The sequence below is a fragment of the Leguminivora glycinivorella genome, chromosome 26 (assembly GCF_023078275.1).
Source record: "Leguminivora glycinivorella isolate SPB_JAAS2020 chromosome 26, LegGlyc_1.1, whole genome shotgun sequence".
NCBI lineage: Eukaryota > Metazoa > Arthropoda > Insecta > Lepidoptera > Tortricidae > Leguminivora > Leguminivora glycinivorella.
This window is the reverse complement of record NC_062996.1, coordinates 7,986,734-8,009,266: the sequence shown is the minus strand read 5'-3', so window position 1 is coordinate 8,009,266 and position 22,533 is coordinate 7,986,734. Positions and strand designations below refer to the sequence as shown.

The following is a 22,533-nucleotide window of genomic DNA, read 5'->3' as shown; positions in this document are numbered from 1 at the left end:
AACAACAATCAATCAATTATACAACAGTTATATAATAAACCCTGTCGACCCCGAGGTCCCCGAGCAGGCTAGCCAAGGTAACAATAGCTACGATACGACAACGAAACGCTGTGTCTCTACAGTATGTAAACTAACGAAAACCATTTACTGTAACCCGTAAATGTCCAGTCCAGGTGATACTGAGAAACTTTTACTATGGGACCAACACCCAAAACGCGAAATAAAAATTTACTCTCCCATAGGAAATACTTACTATAAAATAAAACTACCTATGAAACTGTCAGAAGATATTTTCGTGATTTCGGGGTTGATCCCATAGTAAAAGTTTCTCAGTATCACCTGGACATTTACGGGTTACAGTAAATGGTTTTCGTTAGTTTACATACTGTATATCACTGTTCTATAGTTTCTTTCGCCACAGAGCGATAGACATAGACAGACAGATAGACATAGAAAGGCTTTCATAATTTTAGAACAAAACGGGACTTAATCGCGTAAACACTTACATGTTCTAAAATTATGAGTGCAAATCGTGTTAGTCTAAATCAATATATAGAAAGGCTTTGTTTAATATCATAATAATTGGATCAAACATTAAAAAGAGCCGCGACTCAGCATAATTTTGCAACTTGCAGTAAATTTTATTGTTGCAGCTTTTATCGCTGACTGTACCTTTCGCTCAACAGTCATCTACTACTCTCCGAGACGTTTCTAAAAACCCCTTACTCGATGCGGATACGACGTTTCATACAGAGTTCCTATGACATTTCTGCTCCATCATCAGATCAGCTCCATGATACCATGATATTGCATTGCCACGTGATTTACATATGTGCAAAATTTTAGCTCAATCGAAAACCAGGAAGTGGGTCAAATTTAGTTTTGACGCACACTAACATATTATATGTGAGTGACGTGTTCGAATAGGCGTTTGTTTTGTTGTGTTACTAATTTCAAATATGTGTTCTCTATTCGAATACGTCACTCACACATACAACAGGCGACTTTCTTAATTTTTTCACCTATACTAATAACAGTCAAGTTGAATAAAAGCTTGTAAAAATGTACACATATTTATGAAAGCGACGTAGGTACCGCGTATTGTTTGATATCGCAGGTGATAAACTTGAATTAATGGTCGTTTGATGACACATACGATAATGTTTACATAGCCAGTGACCCTGTTTAATTGTTTATGCGAGTTCTCGTAAAACAGGCGACATGCAGACGGATTGAGTGCATCTAGAGGGGTCATTACTGGCAGATTTGTATGGACGGCCCTGCAAAATGTTCGCAAAGGAAGACACTTGGCACAGTTGTTCCTTGGGTCATGAGCTATTTGAGCCCGGTTGACACGCGGTACCCCCCGACAGGTAGGAGTAATTTTTATTTTTTTATTTTTAAATTATTTATTCAATAAAAGTGAACAGTTTACATAAAACTTTCCGCCAAACTGTAGAACAGTTTGTTGGCAGTAAAGGTACATCTCCCGCACTACATTCTGGGCTCCATATCTTCCCCCAGAAAGTTACTAGATCGAGTTTGGTATCGTTTTCATATAATTCATAAAATGGGCTATTTATTTCTGGAATAAACTTTTTGCCCATTCATATAAGAAACGGAGAATAATTAAAAATCGCAAAATTTTTCGATGAAAATTTTCAGAAATTCGTCCATTACAATCCAAGATAACTTTGAATTTTGTAGTCTATATTATACGTAGGATTTCTGATATTCCAGAATTTGATCTGTTATCTAACTATATCAGATGTATAGATGGGTATTTTAGTCAAAAATGGTACTGATTTCTACGTGTCAAAATAATTTTACATCGATTTTGGTCGTGTAGGGGTATTTCTTACGTCACACGAAGGCATACAAGAAGTCCTTGGAAGTGCTCCCAAGTTCTAGAGCCGGCAATATTGAAGCCATCTTTCGAACCTAACTACAATCAACATTTATATAATTAATAAGGTTAAAAAAAGTAATTTACGATAATTTTATGAATGTTCTGAAACATTGCTAGGTTTTACAATCAATTTGTGTGGTTGATACATATTTTATTATTCATATATGTCGGATCGTGGGCATATCATACCAGAACCGTTGTCAAAACCTTCCGTAGTTGTTTATGAGAGCTTTTCAATGAAATATCATGTCCATATCACAGAATTTACTGCACAAAACCGATTACACATTAAATCACATCTTAGTAATACATTCCGCCTATTATTTCGAGCAAACCGCCGGATTACATCGATGAATCTTTAACAACGCCAGCACTCCTCAATTATTTCCCCTGCAAATCGATTAGCAGCCTCTAATCATCTGTTTTCCGATTCTGTTCTTTTAGACAGTAGCGTCCTCTCTGACGTTTTGGCAGAACTCAGTCGAATACTAGCCAGGTTGTACAAAGTTGTAAAACCCTTGTTTGCTCTATTTGTCAAATATAGCGTTATAAAACGTATCTTAAACCACCTTTTGGTCAGTCTTAAAAAGACGCCACAGACAGTCTTAACAATTCATAATCTTAGAAAAGATTTGTATGCAAACTGACACTGACAGATCTGTCAGTGTCAGTTTGAATTTGAACTGTCAGTTTGCATACAAATCTTTTTTAAGATTATGAATTTTTAAGACTGTCTGTTGCCGGCCTAGAAAAGATTTGTATGCAAAATGACACTGACAGATCTGTCAGTGTCAGTTTGCATAAAAATCTTTTTTAAGATTATGCATAGATTTAGAATTATTAAACTAGATTGTTTAGTTAGGTCAAAAAGTGTGTCCACATGAGAGGTAATTGTTTGGGCTGGTGTCCCTCTCGCACTTGCTGACAATGTCAACATTATTCAGTGACGTCATCACTGTCATAAATTGAGGATATCAGTCAATTTTCAAAGTTACTACCAAATCTACTAACACCCAATTGAAAGTATTTTTTAATTATACAAATCTTTGATTTACTGGCATTAAAATAATTACATTATAATTATTTTCAATTTTTTGATAATATATCGAAACCCTAGTTTGAATATAACATTAAAATAAAATAAGAAGTTATAAAGTCAGGTAATATACAGATAAAAATACTACTAATATGGGAACCTCATTAAAACTGGCAACACGTGCGAGAGGGACACCAGCCCAAACAATGCCCTCTCATGTGGACCGTTTTCGCTAGTCTGATACGATCGACTTTCTGTTTCAGTAATAAGGTTTAATTTCGTATGGCAAAAAATGTGATTGAGCTGTCCCCTGTAAAGGTCTTTGAGATTATGAATTTTTAAGACTGTCTGTTGCCGGCCATATACAATATTAAGCCGAATCTAAACAACATCAAAAACTAAACCGTAAACACGTATACGTAAGATGTCAACACGTAAGTTACGTTCCAAAATCAATAGTAACGAGTGACGTTGAGTGACGGGCGGAATCGGTGTCGTGTGTCGCATCGAAGCAGGAATGCCGATGCCGGGACAAACGAGATTCTTTACCGGTTCAGATATTAACATAGTATTCAATCAAGAATTTATAAAGTCTTCATGTAAAATCTACATTAGTCTTCGGAGAAGAATATGATTTTGTTCAATCAAGAATATTATCTTGAAATAAGAAAATGAATGAAGAGCATATCCCATACAACCATTTCAGTCGCAAAATCTTCAAATCAGTAACTAACTGTCAAATGTGACATAACGCGTGGTAACGGCGTGCAAACAATGCGACCGTATTGATACAATAACAAAATGTAGTCGTCGTGTGCACTCGTTACGGTAACAAAATGTGTACGAATTTGTGGCTGTCAATGTCACTGTCAGAATGACTTTTAACGACACTTTATTAGTCGACGTTTGCACACATAACGGTAACAACATGTGGACGAATTTGTGGCTGTCATTGTCACTGTCAGAACGGTTTCTGACAGTGACATTGACAGAATTTGTACACACATGTGTAGGTCTGATTACCGAACTGCTCCTAAACCACTGTATCCGCAAATGACAATCTGAAATACGAAGGTTTCTCAAACTGTCTTGTGAAGTTGTGGACTGGTTGCTTTGAATCATTTAAATATGAGCGAATTAAATAATAATAAATGACGACGACCATTTAAGCACTCTTCGACATTTTATAGAAATGTGGGAAAGTTAAGAAAAGTGCAGAATGATAATACAAATAGATAAGCACTTTATAGTTACTTAATGTATTAAATATATAATTTTTAATTCTTATTGATAAAAATGAAGTGTAGTGTTGCTTTACACAATAAAAGTAGGAATCAAATGAAATAGAGTATTTACTGTGATATTAATAGAATTTCTGTTGCGCAATGATAGTGTTTTTCAGTACAGATGCTGCTTTTTTTAACGCAGTAGTGCGAGAAAATCAAGCAATGATTCATTTCTTGTCTGGTCGAAACTCTTAGCTTAGATTTAGGTACTGAAAATCGTCGTACGATACACGTGCGAAAAGGACATTCACAACTCGTGTCGATTTAAAACACTCCCTTCGTTCGTGTATTAATTTATTGCTACTCGTATCGATTTTCCTCTTTTCCGCACTCGTATCTACAAGTATTTTGTTTGGGTTACAAAAAAAAACACATTATTTACTCTACTACGTTTTATTTATGTCTCTTTAACATTACAAATTTGTAGACACTTATCTATACAAAAATCTTGACAAAAGAAGTACAGATCGCTGAAATGAATATTGATAGTAATATTAATGAAGACTACTTCAACAAGTGTCAATTGTGAAATGCCGCACAATACTAGTTGCTCTATAGAAGACCATAATAATAATTATGATCCCCGATCCTTTACAACCCAGCAGCTCGGTACGCACGTTACAATTTTTTTTAATCTTCTTTAGTGAGGGCAACTGAGTACGACGGCATATTTAATTGTTTATAAAGTTTGAGGATACCTGAAAAAAATGAATACAAGAAGCCATTCTGCTTTCGGTCACGCGTGTACGCTGCGACCATTTTGCGACCGTTTGTTGACCGTTTGGTGACCGTTTAGCGACTGTTTTTTACATGGAATATTACCGTCTTAATCCATATTTTAACAACTTTATTGGTTTTCTAGGCATTATTTTTATTATTTCAGTATAGTATATGCACCAGAGCACTAAAACTTCACCAATCAATATACATAACACGCAAACACCGAGTAGTCAATAATATTATTACTGGTTAAACTGAGGTAAATTGATGGCGCGTTGATAAATTTAGACTTATTTTATGAAATCACTCGAGCAATTTAATTGGCCATGGTAATTAGCCCACATTATATTACAAATGCAAACAATATTTATCTTTAACAAATTCTTACGCCATTACATTTTAATGTCAAATGATTTTATTTCTTTTTTACTTTGACGTCTCTGACAGTCGCCATTTGAAAAGAATGAAATGAACGAATGATTTTGGGAAAGTAGTCGCCAAACGGTAACAATGTGTGCACGCGTAGTGCACACTTCTGTCACTTCGGTGACCATTTGTGCCTGTTACCAATCGTCCCCATTTGGGTCGCCGCGACTAAACGTCGACCGTACTGCGACTAAGCATTGAGACCCGAAGACCTGTGTGTACACAAAATAGGAGGATTTGCGTAGGAACGGCGACCGATTATGGTTATATGGGATTATTCTTCATTTAAGTATTCAAGGTGTCTTAGTCTAAAAATATATACTTATACCAAGACAACATTTACTTATATTTAAACAATATTGTTAAGAATATTGTTATTCTTGGCTGAAGATATCCTTTTTTTCCGTGTGGCTGAGCGGGAAAACCATTTATTTTGGTACATATTATGGTGAAGGAGGTAAGTATACTGTCCCATCAGTGTCAACACTATTGACTAAAGGGGTTGCAAATGCATAATCAGAAATAAAGCATAACCAATAAAATTTTGAAAAAACCCCCGACCGCGATATAGTAGACCGATTTTCATGAAACATGGCTAAGAACACTCCCGACTTACTCAGCTTTCAGATAAAAAATAATCCAAATCGGTTCATCCGTTCGGGAGCTACGATGCCACAGACAGACACACACACAGACAGACAGACAAACAGACAGACAGACAGACACACACACAGACAGACTCGGGGTTAAACATATTATGACGACTCGCCATGTTGCGGATTTTTTTTTTTAAATAAATGGCCTCAGTACCATTTGGTGGGACTATTTTGCCAGTGTCAGGGTAAGTGCGACGTTGTTCGGTAGGTGGCACTTGTAAATTGATAGCTATATTTTACAAGGGCACGTGGACTATCGGCCGTCGATGACAAAAAAGGGGCTAAACGCGTTTCGAGATTGATTCTTCATCAGCTTCTCACTATAACATTATTCATATTCATTTCACCCGAACCGGAAGTCTGTTGCGGAATTGCATTAGAACATTTAGAACTATTTGACGACCGGTCTGGCTCAGTCGGTAGTGACCCTGCCTGCTAAGCCGCGGTCCTGGGTTCGAATCCCGGTAAGGGCATTTATTTGTGTGATGAGCACAGATATTAGTTCCTGAGTCATGGATGTTTTCTATGTATATAAGTATGTATTTATCTATTTAAGTATGTATATCGTCGCTTAGCACCCATAGTACAAGCGTTGCTTAGTTTGGGGCTAAGTTGATCTATGTAAGGTGTCCCCAATATTTATTTATTTATTTATTTTCTTCATACTGAACTGTCACCGCATAGGTACATAAGAATAACAGCGCCCTCTAGGCAATACTCATATATCCCTAGTCAGGCTTTAACTCGCCTTAAAAGAAATCTTTAAAAAAGCAAGTAGGAATGACCTTTCAAACATCCTAAAACCCCGGTGTAGGGGCATTGTCGAGCACTGAGGAGCAAATTAACTTTCTATACAAATAGGGTTGTTGACGCGATCGATGCGTCAATATTTGTGCGGAGGGAGGGACAGGTATATCGATTGTCGATATCGATAAACAATATCGAAAAAATTGTGTTAAAATGTCACATGTTCTGGCAAATTATATAGTTAATAAATAGCAGTTCCTTTTTTACAAGTTAACTTATTTGGATGTTTATTAAACCCACGAGTTTTTAATATCTGCGATAGTTTTTCGATTAAAGTCTATGATAATTTACGCTACTAGATGTCACTTAACTATGCCTATACAAATAACCCGCATTTACTGATGTGTGGAGTTACAAATCTTCCCTTACTTATTCCTCTATGGTTAAAACACACCCCCCCCCCCCACACACACACACACACACACAGTCACAGTTTGGTTTTCTTTCAACCCCTTATTTGCTAAGAGTGGCACTGTAACTTTAGCAGTTTCATGTGCTCTGCCTACCCCTATATTGGAAACAGGCGTGATTGTATGTATTTATGTATGTAAAACACATTTAAGTATAACGAGATTCATAGAAATTTAGTTTTATTTTTTATAATTATTACACGTACAAGCTTATTAGTAAGTATTATGTTTAACACTTCAGATAAATAAGTTTTTAACGTAATACTTTGCTGGCTCCTTAAAAAAGTTATTACTTATTAGGTAATAAACTTAATGTATGAAATAAGCACTGCAATCTTACTTATTCCTATGCAAGATGAAAGTGCAGTTATAAATACCTTCTCAATTTCATTGTAATGTATAATAAACACAACTTATGACTTTATACCGTCGTAAACTGAAAGTGTTTACAAACATCATTATATGATATAGGCAACCAACGGTTTAATAGCTTATGCGTAAGTACGCTTTACAACTTACAGCCAGCGCATTAGTACGTGCAAAGAGAAAGGAATCCGTATACACAGATAAAGTTTAAAAAAAAACCTACCTCAAAACCATACAGAAAAAGGTACCGTGACCTAAATGGCGATACACCTTAGGGGCACGCTCGGCTAGATGGCACTTATATTAATATTTGACATTTTAATAACACATATCAAGCTAAGAATATGGGCCAAATTGTCAAAACTGAGATTCAAAAGTTTTAAGCTTGTGTCGAGAGATGGCTGTCCATGCACTGTGATTACACATTTTACTTTGACAGTAACTCTCTATAATAATCTATCCTCTTTGCTTTTATTAAAGCAACCCATTATCGATATATTTGTTATATATTTGTCCCATCCCTACTGGTGAGAAGAGCCAATAAGCGCGACGTGACACCAGCATTAACACGCAGAGACAGCTCACTCATTTGTTTTACTTTTTTAGGGTTCCGTACCTACCTCAAAACAACAATGTGAGAAGCTTGACCAGGAATATAAGACTATTGCGGTCCCAGATTCGAATCCCGGTAAGGGCATTTATTTGTGTGATGAGCACAGATATCTGTTCCTGAGTCATGGATGTTTTCTATGTAGGATATATATATTAGTATTTATATATTATATATATCGTTGTCTGAGTACCCACAACACAAGCCTTCTCGAGCTTACCGTGGACCTCAGTCAATCTGTGTAAGAATGTCCTATAATACTTATTTATTTATTTATTGTCAGGAGGGCACTGTTATTCTGATGTATACGGTGACAGTTCAGTATTGTTTGAAGATAATAGTTCCAATGAAATTCCGCAAGATGGCGTGTAGTCATTATATTTCTGGTCAAGCTTTAAGAATGTCCTATAATAATATTGTCTTCGGTTACCGCGATAGTTACTCATGAAATAAAACTATGGAAACGGATTAAATCGCGTATAATGAATTTAAAATAATTTAGTTAGTATTTCTTGTATGTAAGTAGCTTTTGCACATTGTAATTTTTCCTCAGTCACCCGTTGACCACGAACGCTGTAAAAGTTCGAAACGTCGGGATGTATTTTAAATTCATTATACGCGATTTAATCCGTTTCCATAGTTTTATTTCATAATGTCCTATAATATTTAGTTATTTATTTCAAACGGAACTTTGTTGTCTGTCTGTCTGTCAAAACCTTTTTTCTCGTGGAGGTATGGAATTTTAAAATTATAATCATACCAATTATAATTTTATAATATTACTTAAGAAAGTGAATTCACAGTTCATTTCACTAGATCCATACTTATAAATGGGAAAGTGTGTGTGTCGGTTTGTTTGTCCGTCTTTCACGGCAAAACGGAGCGACGAATTGACGTGATTTTTCAGGTGGAGCTAGTTGAAGGGATGGAGAGTGACATAGGCTACTTTTTGTCTCTTTCTAACCTGTTTGCCACCGACATAGTACAAAAAAAAAACTTTTCTTAGACTAAAGGTACAGAAAATTAAACAAAATTAAAAAAAAAATTGTTACCTACGGAGCCCATGGCCGGCAAGACTGACTCGCACTTAACCGCTTTTTTTTACATTTTAAAGGACAGCGGGCAGTGGGTTTATGGTTGTTTGAACGACTACTTAACATATTTCCGAAAATGGTGTTTTGGGATATTATCAAAACGATGTTTTGGACTAAACGATAACGATATTTGAATATTGATGTCTTTTTGTGGCACATAAACCGACAACATTTTTTGGGGGGTTTGTGGTGTCATTCCCTTCCATTTCGTCCTTGGAACTTTGGTCCTAGGAGCTACGGTTCTGGAGATACCATTTTTTTTTTATATTTCTTCCTAAATAATCCAAAATGTGATATTCGAAGCCCCATGACTTTTTTTTGTTGTGTGTCAAATAATTTTTTGATAGTCTTACAGCATTTAACTAACACATGAGCTTTTTCTATTACAAATTTAATAAATTGAATTAAAATTTAACCTAATTCCAAAGAGGATCGAGTATTATAGAGAATGACTGTCAAAGTAAAATATGTAATCACAGTGCATAGACTGCCATCTCTCGACACAAGCTTAAAACTTTTGAACCTCAGTTTTGACAATTTGGCCCATATTCTTAGCTTGATATGTTTTAAAATGTCAAATATTAATATTAGCGCCATCTAGCCGAGCGTACCCCAAATGTGTATCGCCATCTAGCTCCCCGTACCTTTTTCTGTATGGCTTTGGGGTACGTTTTTTTCTTAGACTTTATCGGTCTTTACGAACTTATATAGGTCTTTGCCTAATTCTAATTGAGAGATTTTGTGTAACGAAAAAAAAATTTTAGAGCAAGATTATTTATTAAACAGTTAAATATTTAAATATGATACTTATAATATCAGCTTTTAGGGGCTCATTTTAGTGACTAGACTTATATTGACCGGGATATAGACCGTGATTACCTTTTTGATTTTTGTCGAGCTCCCGATATTTCGACGCAGTTGCATGCATCATGATCACGGAAAACTGACGAACTGTCAATATAAGTCTAATGAAAATAACCGTGAATTCAAAACTCTCATTTTAGTGACTGTTCTTTATATAACTATATATGTATTTATTTATGGATGTCAACTTATACCTGTTTGCCACACCGACGTGGTAAAAAAACTTCCTAAAGAGTAGCCAGAAACTATCTCTCAACTTGCTTTAAAAAAAACCGGCCGAGAGCGTGTCGGACCACGCTCAGTGTAGGGTTCCGTAGTTTTCCGTATTTTTCTCAAAAACTGCTAAACCTATCAAGTTCAAAACAATTTTCCTAGAAAGTGTTTATAAAGTTCTACTTTTGTGATTTTTTAAATATTTTTTAAACATATGGTTCAAAAATTAGAGGGGGGGACACACACTTTTTTTTCCTTTAGCAGCGATTTTTTCCGAAAATATTTATATTATCAAAAAACGATTTTAGTAAACCCTTATTGATTTTTAAACACCTATCCAACAATATATCATACGTTGGGGTTGGAATGAAAAAAAAATCAGTCCTTACATGTAGGGAGGGTACCCTAACAAAGATTTTTTTTCCACTTTTTATTTTACCACTTTGTCGGCGTGATTAATATACATATTGGTACCAAATTTCAGCTTTCTAGTGCTAACGGTCACTGAGATTATCCGCAGACGGACGGACGGACGGACAGACAGACATGGCGAAACTATAAGGGTTCCTAGTTGACTACGGAACCCTAAAAAAATATGGCCGCTTGGAATTTAAAACACAGGTGGAACCACTATAAATGTCAATCACTTTTATTTCCTCACCCCAATGATTAAACATAATTATACCCTGCCTTTTATTATAATTGATATACCCCCCGCCGCGACGGGTTAACATTATTTATTTAACAAGCAATAAAGAAACAATTAAAAACGGAAAACCGTAAAATATAAAAGAGAAAAGGATTTTTTGTGAAAGTTAAATCAATTTTGATGGCAATCTTAACCCCTTAAATGCCTTGTTCCAGATCTGTCCCAGAGAAGCTAAACTGTAACTAACAAATTGAAGGTTATTAATTCAGTAGCAAATTTTTGACAACGGTGTTCCAGGATTAAAGGATGGGTAAAATAGATGCATTCGTACATTTATTTACTTATTTATTTTAATAAATAAAATAAATATACTCTGTCAAACAATTCTGTCAGTAAATAAGAACAAAGAAAACTATAGGTATCCTTTTCTCTAGCACCCTAAAGAAAAGGATGCATATAGTTTTCTTTGTTCTTATTTACTGACAAACTTGCTTGACAGAGTATAGTAAACCATGTTTACATGACATCACATTATATGCGTCACGAAACTTAGATAGGTGACAAAAGAGTGAGACAAAAAAGAGCAATAAAAATTAAACGATTAATTTGGGTGGTGACATTCACAGCGTGGCTCCGTTGCGTCGTTAAATAAATAAATGACTAGCATTTTATTGTATGTTAATACTTTACTTTACCACACTAGTGTGATAATCAGGCCAACAACGTAACTGTGTGAAAAAAACGGTAAAACTTTCGATACATGTGCTAAATGTGTGCTAATAAATTATAAAAGTTTCATACAGATCCGTATCCAATGTAAAAAAACTTAACCCTTCGCATGTCATTTCTGTAGTGTACGATTGTGGACCTTATTTGAACCCACAAGGGTTGATATTAGGCTGTATATGTATACTATACCATTAGTTGTCGTCTTTAGCAGTCAACGGGTTAAACTGCGTTAATCCGAGAGTACGGATGGCGCGTATCCGCCATATTTAAAGATAAACGTCAAAGCATTCAGTGTTACCAGCATACAAAATATCTTTGTGTTTAAAATTAAATTCAACAAAATTCTCCGTTCGAAAATCAACCATGAATTCATGCATTAAGATTAAAAGTATCAGGGACAATTTATAAGTGTTCCATTCGAATTTCAAACCAGTGACTTAAGCTTTTTTCAAACTATTTTGTTAGTTGAATAGGACATACGTGATATCTTACTTTTTAAAAAGCTTATGTTCGATATTTGAATATGTATGGATTGTAAGGTCAGCAGAAGCAGTCTTTCAGGTTTTAAATGGATGAAAAGGTCGTAGTAGGGTCAGTTTAATAGAACCGTGGGACTGTTAAGATAATTATGTAATATAATATATCAAATAATTAATATATTTTTTTACTCCCGAATAATTAATATTTTTTATTCGTCATTTACGGGGTCGTGCATAGATCTTTAAAACCCTACATGAAAGTCTATTCCCCAAAGCCAGCGTCCGTTTCCCGCGCATACGCGCAGTACCTAACGAGAAAATTGAAAATGCATTATTTGGCTCTGTAACCATGGCAACGCATTGTTATAATGATACTGCGCGCGTGCGCGGGAAGCCGGCGGGGGATGGCTTTGGGCAGCTGCGCTGGCTACCCAGGAGTCTGCTTGACACCTATTTTCAACAATTGGCGGGGCACTTCGTTTTTACATTTTTTTTTTATTTATTTAACAAAAATTACAATTTACTGTGGGTACCTTACATTGTTTCGCCAAACTGCGGAGCAGTTTGTTGGCGTTGCGCTCAATCTATTTCTTAAAGTAAAGGTATGTAGGTAGGTACACTATTTGTCCAGGGGGCGACTTTTAAATCTCGCATACGGGATTTTGTTACTAAAATACCGGTTGTAAACGGTGACTTGCTTATTATTTTCAATGACAATTTTCTGAATTCAAACGCGTGAGACTCAAAAATATAATAGGCTTGTACAAATTGTAAAGAATTTGTTGGTCGGCTAGCACGGATTCGAACCCGCAACCTCTGAATTGATATTTGCACGCTGTTACGTGCTGTTACGCTAAAAAAAAGCGTGTTACAAAACACGGAGAAACTAAAAAGCCAAAAATAATAAACCTTCGAATTCAGATTTCTTATCGGATTGCAATTATCTAAACATCCAAATTATAAACAAATCAATTATTTTTGTAGTCGGTACCAGACCTGTTCGTCGCCTTGCTATTTCCTGTTTGCCCCATCCAACCATACGCAGGCTGGCCCCGACTCCAAAAATAATTGATTTGTTTATAATTTGGATGTTTAGATAATTGCAATCCGATAAGAAATCTGAATTCGAAGGTTTATTATTTTTGGCTTTTTAGTTTCTCCGTGTTTTGTAACACGCTTTTTTTGAAGGCGGTTTTATTTTTTTGTTAAAAAGTTAATTTATTTGTTCATTTTTAGTGGTTCCTAGTGATATTATATGTATCAGTCCGAATATAAGTACAGTAGTGAAAGAATTGTCCTTTAACTCCTAACCGTTGAGGAGTTGACCTTCCATCATCAGCTCAGCCACATAAAATTATTACCACCAGGCGCAAATACTGGTGTACCTTTGAAAAATACACAAAAAACATTACATGTGCCTATAACATTTGAAGGGTTCCCTCGATTTCTCCAAGATCCCATCATCAGACCCCGACTTGGTGCCAATGGGACCATCTCGGGGTTATACCCGTTCGATCAAAAAAAAAATTTTAAAAATCGGTCCACGATTCTCGGAGATATCGAGTAACATACATACAAAAAAAAAAAAAAAAAAAAAAAAAATTCAGTCGAATTGAGAACCTCCTCCTTTTTTGAAGTCGGTTAAAAATACCAGCGCTCTCTTTCTCTTAAAAAAAAGTGGCAATCGCAAAAACAAAAACGCTAACGAATTACTGAATGTGTCTAATTTTCAATACCGACAGAAAAATGTTGATCACTTCTTTATTATACAGTTTTCGTTTAACGGTAACGTCCATCTACGAAAAATGAATGTTTATAAAACACTAGCATTTGCCCGCGGCTTTGCTCGAAAGAGACAAAAAGTAGCCTATGTCACTCTCCATCCCTTCAACTATCTCCACTTAAAAAATCACGTCAATTCGTCGCTCCGTTTTGCCGTGAAAGACGGACAAACAGACACACACACTTTCCTATTTATAATATTAGTATGGAAGTATGGATTAACTACTTAACTGTAAATAATCAATAGATAATTTTCATATAAAAATATTAAATTAAACCAAACTACATTTTAAATAGCAACCTCTGCACCATTATTAATAAATAAAATAAACATTGAATATTAACTTATTCATAGTTTCTTCACACTATCTCCGAAAATCGTTAAAACAAATAGTTTTACATAGAAATTGACAGATTATAGTTAAAGTTGATAGTTAACTTTAACGGCACGAGAAAGCTTAGACATATCTTTTGACGACGATAAAGGTAGTCAGAGACCAATAAATAAAAGAGACTAATTATTATTGTAAGAAAAAAAATTATTATTCATGGAAAATATTTTTCACCACACCAACGGGTAAAGGCTTACTTTGCTATTCGAAAACAGATAGCAAAATTGCATTTTATCCACAAGAGTGCAAAGTAATTTCATACAAATTTTAACATGATGTCTTAAGCTAGCGGATAGAATTTACTTATAAATAATGATTTTGAATCATAAATATTGAAAAAATCGATAGATTTGATTTACTTTGATGTTTTATAGTCAGTATTTTGTTCGTGTTGGTGTGGTGAAAAATTTTGTGTTTCACTCGGTGGCAAAGTTTGTTGTGCCTTGAAACCCTCGCAACGCTCAAGATTCCACTTTTTGAACCACTCGCTACGCTCGCGGTTCAATATTGGAATCTTTCGCTTGCTCGGGTATCAATATTGGCACGTGCGGTTAAACAAGTACTTTGCCCCCTTGTAAAACAAATAACTATTAATTTGTATTTTTTATTAGTCACACTACTATTTTATGTTTTTATTTTGACGACCGGTCTAGCCTAGCGCGTAGTGACCCTGCCTGCTGAGCCGCGGTCCTGGGTTCGAAACCCAGTAAGGGCATTTATTATGTGATGAGCACAAATATTTGTTCCTGAGTCATCAGTCAGTCAGTCAATCTATGTAAGAATGTCCTATAATATTTATTCATACATATCATCACCATCATCATCATTTCAGCCATAAATCGCCCACTGCTGAGCATAGGCCTCCCTTCGTGTACTTATTATATATTTATTTAACTATAAACTTAGGCTTAGAATAAATTTAAAAGTGGAAAATGTCTGCCCTGGGTGAGACTTGACCTCACGACCTCTGGATCGATACTCCAGCGCTCTGCCAACTGAGCCACCAAGACTTCAACCAAGCCAGCGAAATTTTCCACTACTAAGGTCAATGGGACCCGTAGCGACTTCTACCGTAAGAGTGTTAAACTTCTTAAACGGCAACCCGGAGTTCCAAGTCATATTGGAAATTCACCAGTTACGATGCGCTAACCATGCTAAATGCATACAGAGGCCGTGAGTTCAAGTCTCACCCAGGGCTGACATTTTCCACTTTTAAATTTATTCTAAGCCTAGTGGCATCGATTGCAGACGTTTCTGCTAATCAGAAGTTAAAAACTATAAACTTGTCATATACTTGGAAATTTAGATCCCACCGTGGCCGAATGGACGATCGGTCCAGGCATCTGTCCGGCAAACGAAGGACGCTGGTTCGAATCCAGCATTGGATACTTGGAGGCGTTGATTATTTTTTATCTTTAAATGATATTTATTTCAGTTTACTAATGAATATTGTATAGTCTTATCAGTATCACATGCTTAGATTATATTATATCTAAATAAAAATATTTATTTTAGTTATATCTTTTCATTTTGTTAGTTTTAAGATTTAGTTTAATTTCGATTAGTTTTTGATTTAATTGCATTCTATTTATTGTATTTTATAAAGAAAAAGTTATTTAAAAATATTTATGTTATCTTTGAAAAACTCCTTACATTTTGAACAAATTGGTATTTTTTAAATTCTTGAATTTCAACAGAAAAGCGACAAAAATTTAACGCAATTGTGTCTAGAGCAGAAGATAGATATGAAGATACTTAAAATTTCAAACGGGACTTAATCGCGTCAATCTGCCCCGAGACCACGGAGACAATACCGTCCTTGAAACGTCGGAGGTTGGTTTAAAAAAAAAATACGCGATTAAGCCCCGTTGGTAATTTTAAGTATAATCACAGAATATATAATAGTACAAGTACAGAAGGCTCACTCCTTTGATGTTCACAAAATGCCGCCATTCTAAATTCTTACCTACATTAACAAACGGACCGCACGCGAGCAGCCGACATTGAATTCTATTGCCCCGCGGGAAGGTCGTCACCACTGAACGGGCCGCGAACTCGCGGCCGCCAGCACGTACTTGTAGCGCGGCGATAGAATCGCGGAGTGAGCCGCCCTGGTATAATATCAGTCATCAGCGCCATCAGATATATTAGAGCGGCCAAGGAGTTCACAAATTGTGATTAGATAGTGATAGTGGTTAGATAACCGCCTCCTCAAACTATCGCGACCCATTTGGCCCAAAAATGGATACTTTGAGTACTACTGCTTCAGATTGCGCGTTCAAGCATTTTTGTCAGGGTCCCCGTCCTTATTATTTACTTGTCACTGGTTCAAACATTTCGTGAGACAATCTAAACTTTATCTGATCTCGATAGAGCTGATATTACACCAGATATGTAGAGCCGTTAATACTCTGAAATGTAAAGTCGGAATGGAATAGTTAGGCGACATTAAGTCTGTTGAATGGTCGAATCTCATTAGACTGATAGAGCTAACACTCTACTATGAGTAGTTAACGTTTTAAATAACCACAAAATATTTTTTTTGAAAAAAACCCCCCACCGCGACATCTTAGACCGATTTTCATGAAACATGGCTAAGAACACTCCCGACTAACTCAGCTTTCAGACAAAAAATACTAAATCTAAATCGGTTCATCCGTTCGGGAGCTATGATGCCACAGACAGACACACACACACAGACAGACAGACAAATAGACAGATAGATAGACAGACATACAGACACACACGCACAGGCAGACACGTCAAACTTATAACACCCCGTCGTTTTTGCGTCGGGGGTTAAAAATAAATTGTATAGTAGCAAGTTATATTAAATCAGTTGTTTTTTGTGTCTTATCTCCACTACCCAAAGGTTGTCTGGAAGAGATCGCTCTTTAGCGATAAGACCGCCTGTTGTCTACCATAGTTAATTAAAATTATGTGATGTAATCTTGTTATATTGGTGAACAATAAAGAATATTTGTATTGTATTGTTACATTAGAACAATTTCTTTCTTTCTTCTAATTTGGAATTGAATTGCGAATTACATTTTGTAATTTAGTGAAAATTGTAATTCAATTAGAAATTACAATTCTGTAATTTCAATTCATAATTGATTTTACATTTTTTAAATGCAATTCATAATTTTTAATTCAATTACATTTTGCCTAACATTGGCCGCTGACAAGGAACCAGCCCTAGGCTTGGTTGTTGATTTGGCCAGGTAAAAGTTTGGGGGTGCTGTTTCCTTTCTCCATACAACGAACGCGTTATCGAGTTACGTATTCCAAACTCATGGTTTACTGTTCTTAGGATCTAGGATTATAATAAGTAAGAGTATTTTAGAAGGAAGTAAAAGTGAACAGACAGCTTTAAGCTTGTCTATGTAGTTATTGAAATGATTTGAACTAATTTGTTCCGTCTATACACACTTTAAGCTTGTCTACGTAGTTATTGAAATGATTTGGTTGAGCATTTGAACTAATTTGTTCTGTCTATTGTACACTCCTTTTTGTTATGTACTTAACACAGCAAACGGGAGTGTACAAGTTTCTAATGGGTTGGCAACGCGCATGTGACACTCCTTGAGTTGCAGGCGTCCATAGGTTACGGTGACTGCTTTCCATCAGGCGGACCGTATGCTTGTTTGCCACCGACGTAGTATTAAAAAAAAATACTCAAAACATGTTGCAACAGTCGCGTGACTCGCGTGAGTAGTCTGTCATTTAAATAGTTGAGTACATGAAGTACATCTCACGAAAATTTACGCCACTTTTTTTCACAGCTGCTTGTGAGAACCAATATTCGACAAGTTAACTACATACATACATACATACATACAATCACGCCTGTTTCCCAGAGGGGTAGGCAGAGATCACGGATTTCCATTTACTACGATCCTGACAACACAACAACACAACAACACAACAACACACAACAACACAAGTAACAAGTTAACTGTAAGAAAAATATGCAATAAAGTACATTAAACCATATATTAAATATAACAAGATCATATCATCCCATACATCAAAATGCGACCACCTAAGGCCGCGCTTACACTCCACCACACATAGATGGCGCCACAAAAAAAATGTCTTGTAGCTTTCGATTATACTTGTAGATGGCGTTAAGGGTCACTTTTGACGTAGATTTACGGCTCGGAATTGACACTTAATGCCAATCTACAAATAATCGGTGGCAACAAGGCATTTTTCGGCGCCATCTATGTGTGGTGGAGTGTAAGCGCGTTCGTAGGCGGTCGCATTTTAATGTATGGGATGGTATGATCTTGTTATATTTAATTTATGATTAAACATAGCCTTGTAAAGAATAAAGGTGGTAAAGACAGACAAGCAGTCATAAATCAAGTCCAACTGGCCCAGTTGATTAGCCCTACGTCGTAATCGCTTTCGTCGGCTTCGATAAACAAACACCTCGCTAATTATGCTGCACTAGACGTAGGGAGGGGACGATTATTATCGATATAAGGCAAGTATCGATAAAAAGTAATAATAAATAAATATTATAGGACATTCTTACACAGATTGACTGAGTCCCTCGGTAAGCTCAAGAAGGCTTGTGTTGTGGGTACTCAGACAACGATATACATAATATACAAATACTTATATGCTTACATAGAAAATATCCATGACTCAGGAACAAATATCTGTGCTCATCACATAAATAAATGTCCTTACCGGGATTCGAACCCGGGACCGGGATAATAAATAAATATTATTCATAACAGCCCGCTTGTATGGTGACAACCCGCCCAGGGCGTTGCATCTAAGCAAAGTTCACGACTGCCTACTAGGCGGGTTCTTGATTGCGAAAGTGGCAATGTAACAGTTTTTCAAAGCTTCTTGAGGGCGATTAAAATGTATTTTATTTTCATTGTTGTAGTCTTAACTTATAAAAGACTATAGATTCGAATCCAGGTAAAATTTTCCCATTAATAATACGGTGTCACAGTCAATTGTATTCTGATCCTGAATGGTATTCATTTATGTTTATGGGTTAAATATTTTCTATATTCATATTAAAACATATACCTATTAGGGCCACTTGCACCAACGAAAATAGAGAACCCACCGTTAACCCTCGGGTTAACCCACCGTTTTATATGGAATTTGACAGATGACAGCCACAGCCCTAACCATGTGTTAAGTGGTTGGTGCAAGTGGGCCTTATTCCTAAACGATTATAACGACTATGATCAATAAACTTAATATAACATTACAATCCTTAGGACTCTATACTCACCTAATCTTAACCCAACTATATGGATTTACCATCAATTGCTATCGACAATTTCAATATCAATAGTTCGACTGGTAGGCGTCTCAGGTGACCCCAGGGCTGGCTCTTTCTTTGCCCAGAGAATAGGGTTGGCAATTCAGAGGGGAAATGTCGCCAGCATTTTGGGGGGTTTCCCGCAGGCGAATGAATTGGGGGAAGTTTTTTATATTTAGGTTTTTTTTAAATTAATGTTTGTTTGTGTTAGCTGATATTTAGTTGTAAGATTTGCTAGGTTAATTGTAAGATTTGATTTGTGTTTAGAATAAGTTTTATTATTAAGTTAATTTATAAATTGCCAATGTAAGACCAAACTGTTTAGTAGCTGTGATTTAAATAAAAAATGATTATTTTTGAAATTAAAATATTGACATGACAGTTTATGTCTAATTGTTATATCAATGGCGACTTGAAGAGAATTTATCGACACTAAAGCGTTCAGTATCGATAAATCCCCTCCTTAGCGCTGCACGAATGCGATAACCAGTTCAAATAGTGATGTGCATTCAATCTGCATATATTATCGGCAGTCTGGGTGGCAGATGGCAAGAAACTATGTTTATAAGAGTTTTCCGCTAGATGTTTAGGATTATAGGGTTATCGAATTTCCAACTAACATAGGGTGCATTGGGGTAATTTCGAAAGTCACATAAAAATCACCATTATATCAAGATTCCCCTTTCGAAATTACCCGAGCATTTCTGTGCTTCGAAATTACCCCAATGCACCCTACGAAGTAATATATTATGCCTAAGTATATCGAAATTTCAAAGAGGAAATTCGTAACTCGTGCAGATTTCATCAGCCTCCTTGCGTTATCCCGGCATTTGCCACGGCTCATGGGAGCCTGGGGTCCGCTTTGACAACTAATCTCAAGATTTGGCGTAGGCACTAGTTTTACGAATGCGACTGCCACTGCCACCTGACCATCCGACCCGAAGGGTAACTAGGTAACTCGTGTATCTACACGTTAATTTCAAACTTCCTCATTTCCGCACTTGTAACGAAATGTATTATTTCCTATTTTACAATGGAGTGAATCACGAAATAGCGAAAAGAATGTCCGTATAATTTGGCTGACTAACAGTAAAATGTATGGAAGAGTTCTTTTTTCGGGATTTCTAGACAAAATTACCTGGAAATTTTCGCTAGCGACTATTAAGTCTGACTCTGTCGGGCCAATACGCAAGATCAATAGAGATAGACAAGTTTCTAATGGGTTGGCAACGCGCATGTGACATGCCTTGAGTTGCACGCGTCCATAGGTTACGGTGACCGCTTTCCATCAGGCGGACCGTATGCTTGTTCGCCACCGACGTAGTATTAAAAAAAGATAATTCATAATTCATTTATTGCATTTGTAATCATGTGTTACACAAGGTCTTACAATAGGCTATTTACAGCAAAAGATCACATGAACCCTGTTAGGGTATACAGCAATATACTTACTTAAGTAAGACTAAAACTATAATTATTTATATAAAATGGATTTTTAAATAACATGCATTTTAAGCAACATTACATTACACGGACATGTAGTGGCAAAAATTATTTTGAAATTGATAAAATTTATTGGTATAAATTTTAATTTAATTTAATTTATAAACATTTTCATTTTTAGGTTTTATTTAATTAATACTAATAAATAATACATCATTAATGGAATTAAATGTCAACAATAAAATAACTAAATTGAAATGCAATAATAAAAAACCTAATTGTATTGTAGATATCTACGAGCGTTTTTTTACCAAACCCTTTAATTGCCAAAAGTGGCACTGAAGCTTTAGTAGTTTCATGTGCTCTGCCTACCCCTTTATGGGATACAGGCGTGATTGTATGTATGTATGTTGTATGTATCTACGAGCGTTTCGTTTCGTGAGCGTGTGTGCACTCGGCTAGTCTTTTAGTCTGATAATCGTTTTTTTTTTTTTTTTTTTTTTTTTTTTTTCAGTAAACCTTACAGTAATAAGTTGGCTAAGCTGAGAATGCAATCTATAATTATATTAAAAAAAAAACCATTGATAGTTCTGCAAAAAATTACTCAAAACTTTTGAAATAATTATTGATTTTTCAGTACAGATGGTGTTTTTTTTACGCACTAGTGCGAGACTCCCTTCGGTTGTGTTTTAATCTATCGCCACTCGTTTCGAACTTCCTTTTTTAGGGCTCCGTAGTCAACTAGGAACCCTTATAGTTTCGCCATGTCTGTCTGTCCGTCCGTCCGTCCGTCCGTCCGTCCGTCCGTCCGTCCGTCCGTCCGTCCGTCCGTCCGTCCGTCCGTCCGTCCGTCCGTCCGTCCGTCCGTCCGTCCGTCCGTCCGTCCGTCCGCGGATAATCTCAGTAACCGTAAGCACTAGAAAGCTGAAATTTGGTACCAATATGTATATCAATCACGCCAACAAAGTGCAAAAATAAAAAATGGAAAAAAATGTTTTATTAGGGTACCCCCCCTACATGTAAAGTGGGAGTGGATATTTTTTTTCATTCCAACCCCAACGTGTGATATATTGTTGGATAGGTATTAAAAAATGAAGAAGGGTTTACTAAGATCGTTTTTTGATAATATTAATATTTTCGGAAATAATCGCTTCTAAAGGAAAAAAAGTGCGTCCCCCCCCCTCTAACTTTTGAACCCTATGTTCAAAAAATATGAAAAAAATCACAATAGTAGATCTTTATAAAAACTTTCTAGGAAAATTGTTTTGAACTTGATAGGTTCAGTAGTTTTTGAGAAAAATACGGAAAACTACGGAACCCTACACTGAGCGTGGCCCGACACGCTCTTGGCCGGTTTTTACGCACT

At 36.1% G+C, this 22,533-nt stretch overlaps 1 protein-coding gene across 1 annotated transcript in view; it reads right to left on the bottom strand.

Annotated features, from left to right (window-relative positions):
* LOC125239966 (protein slit) overlaps nt 1-22,533 on the bottom strand; it is a 298,636-nt gene that overhangs the window by 257,201 nt on the left and 18,902 nt on the right. The gene's annotated exons all lie outside the window — the stretch shown is intronic.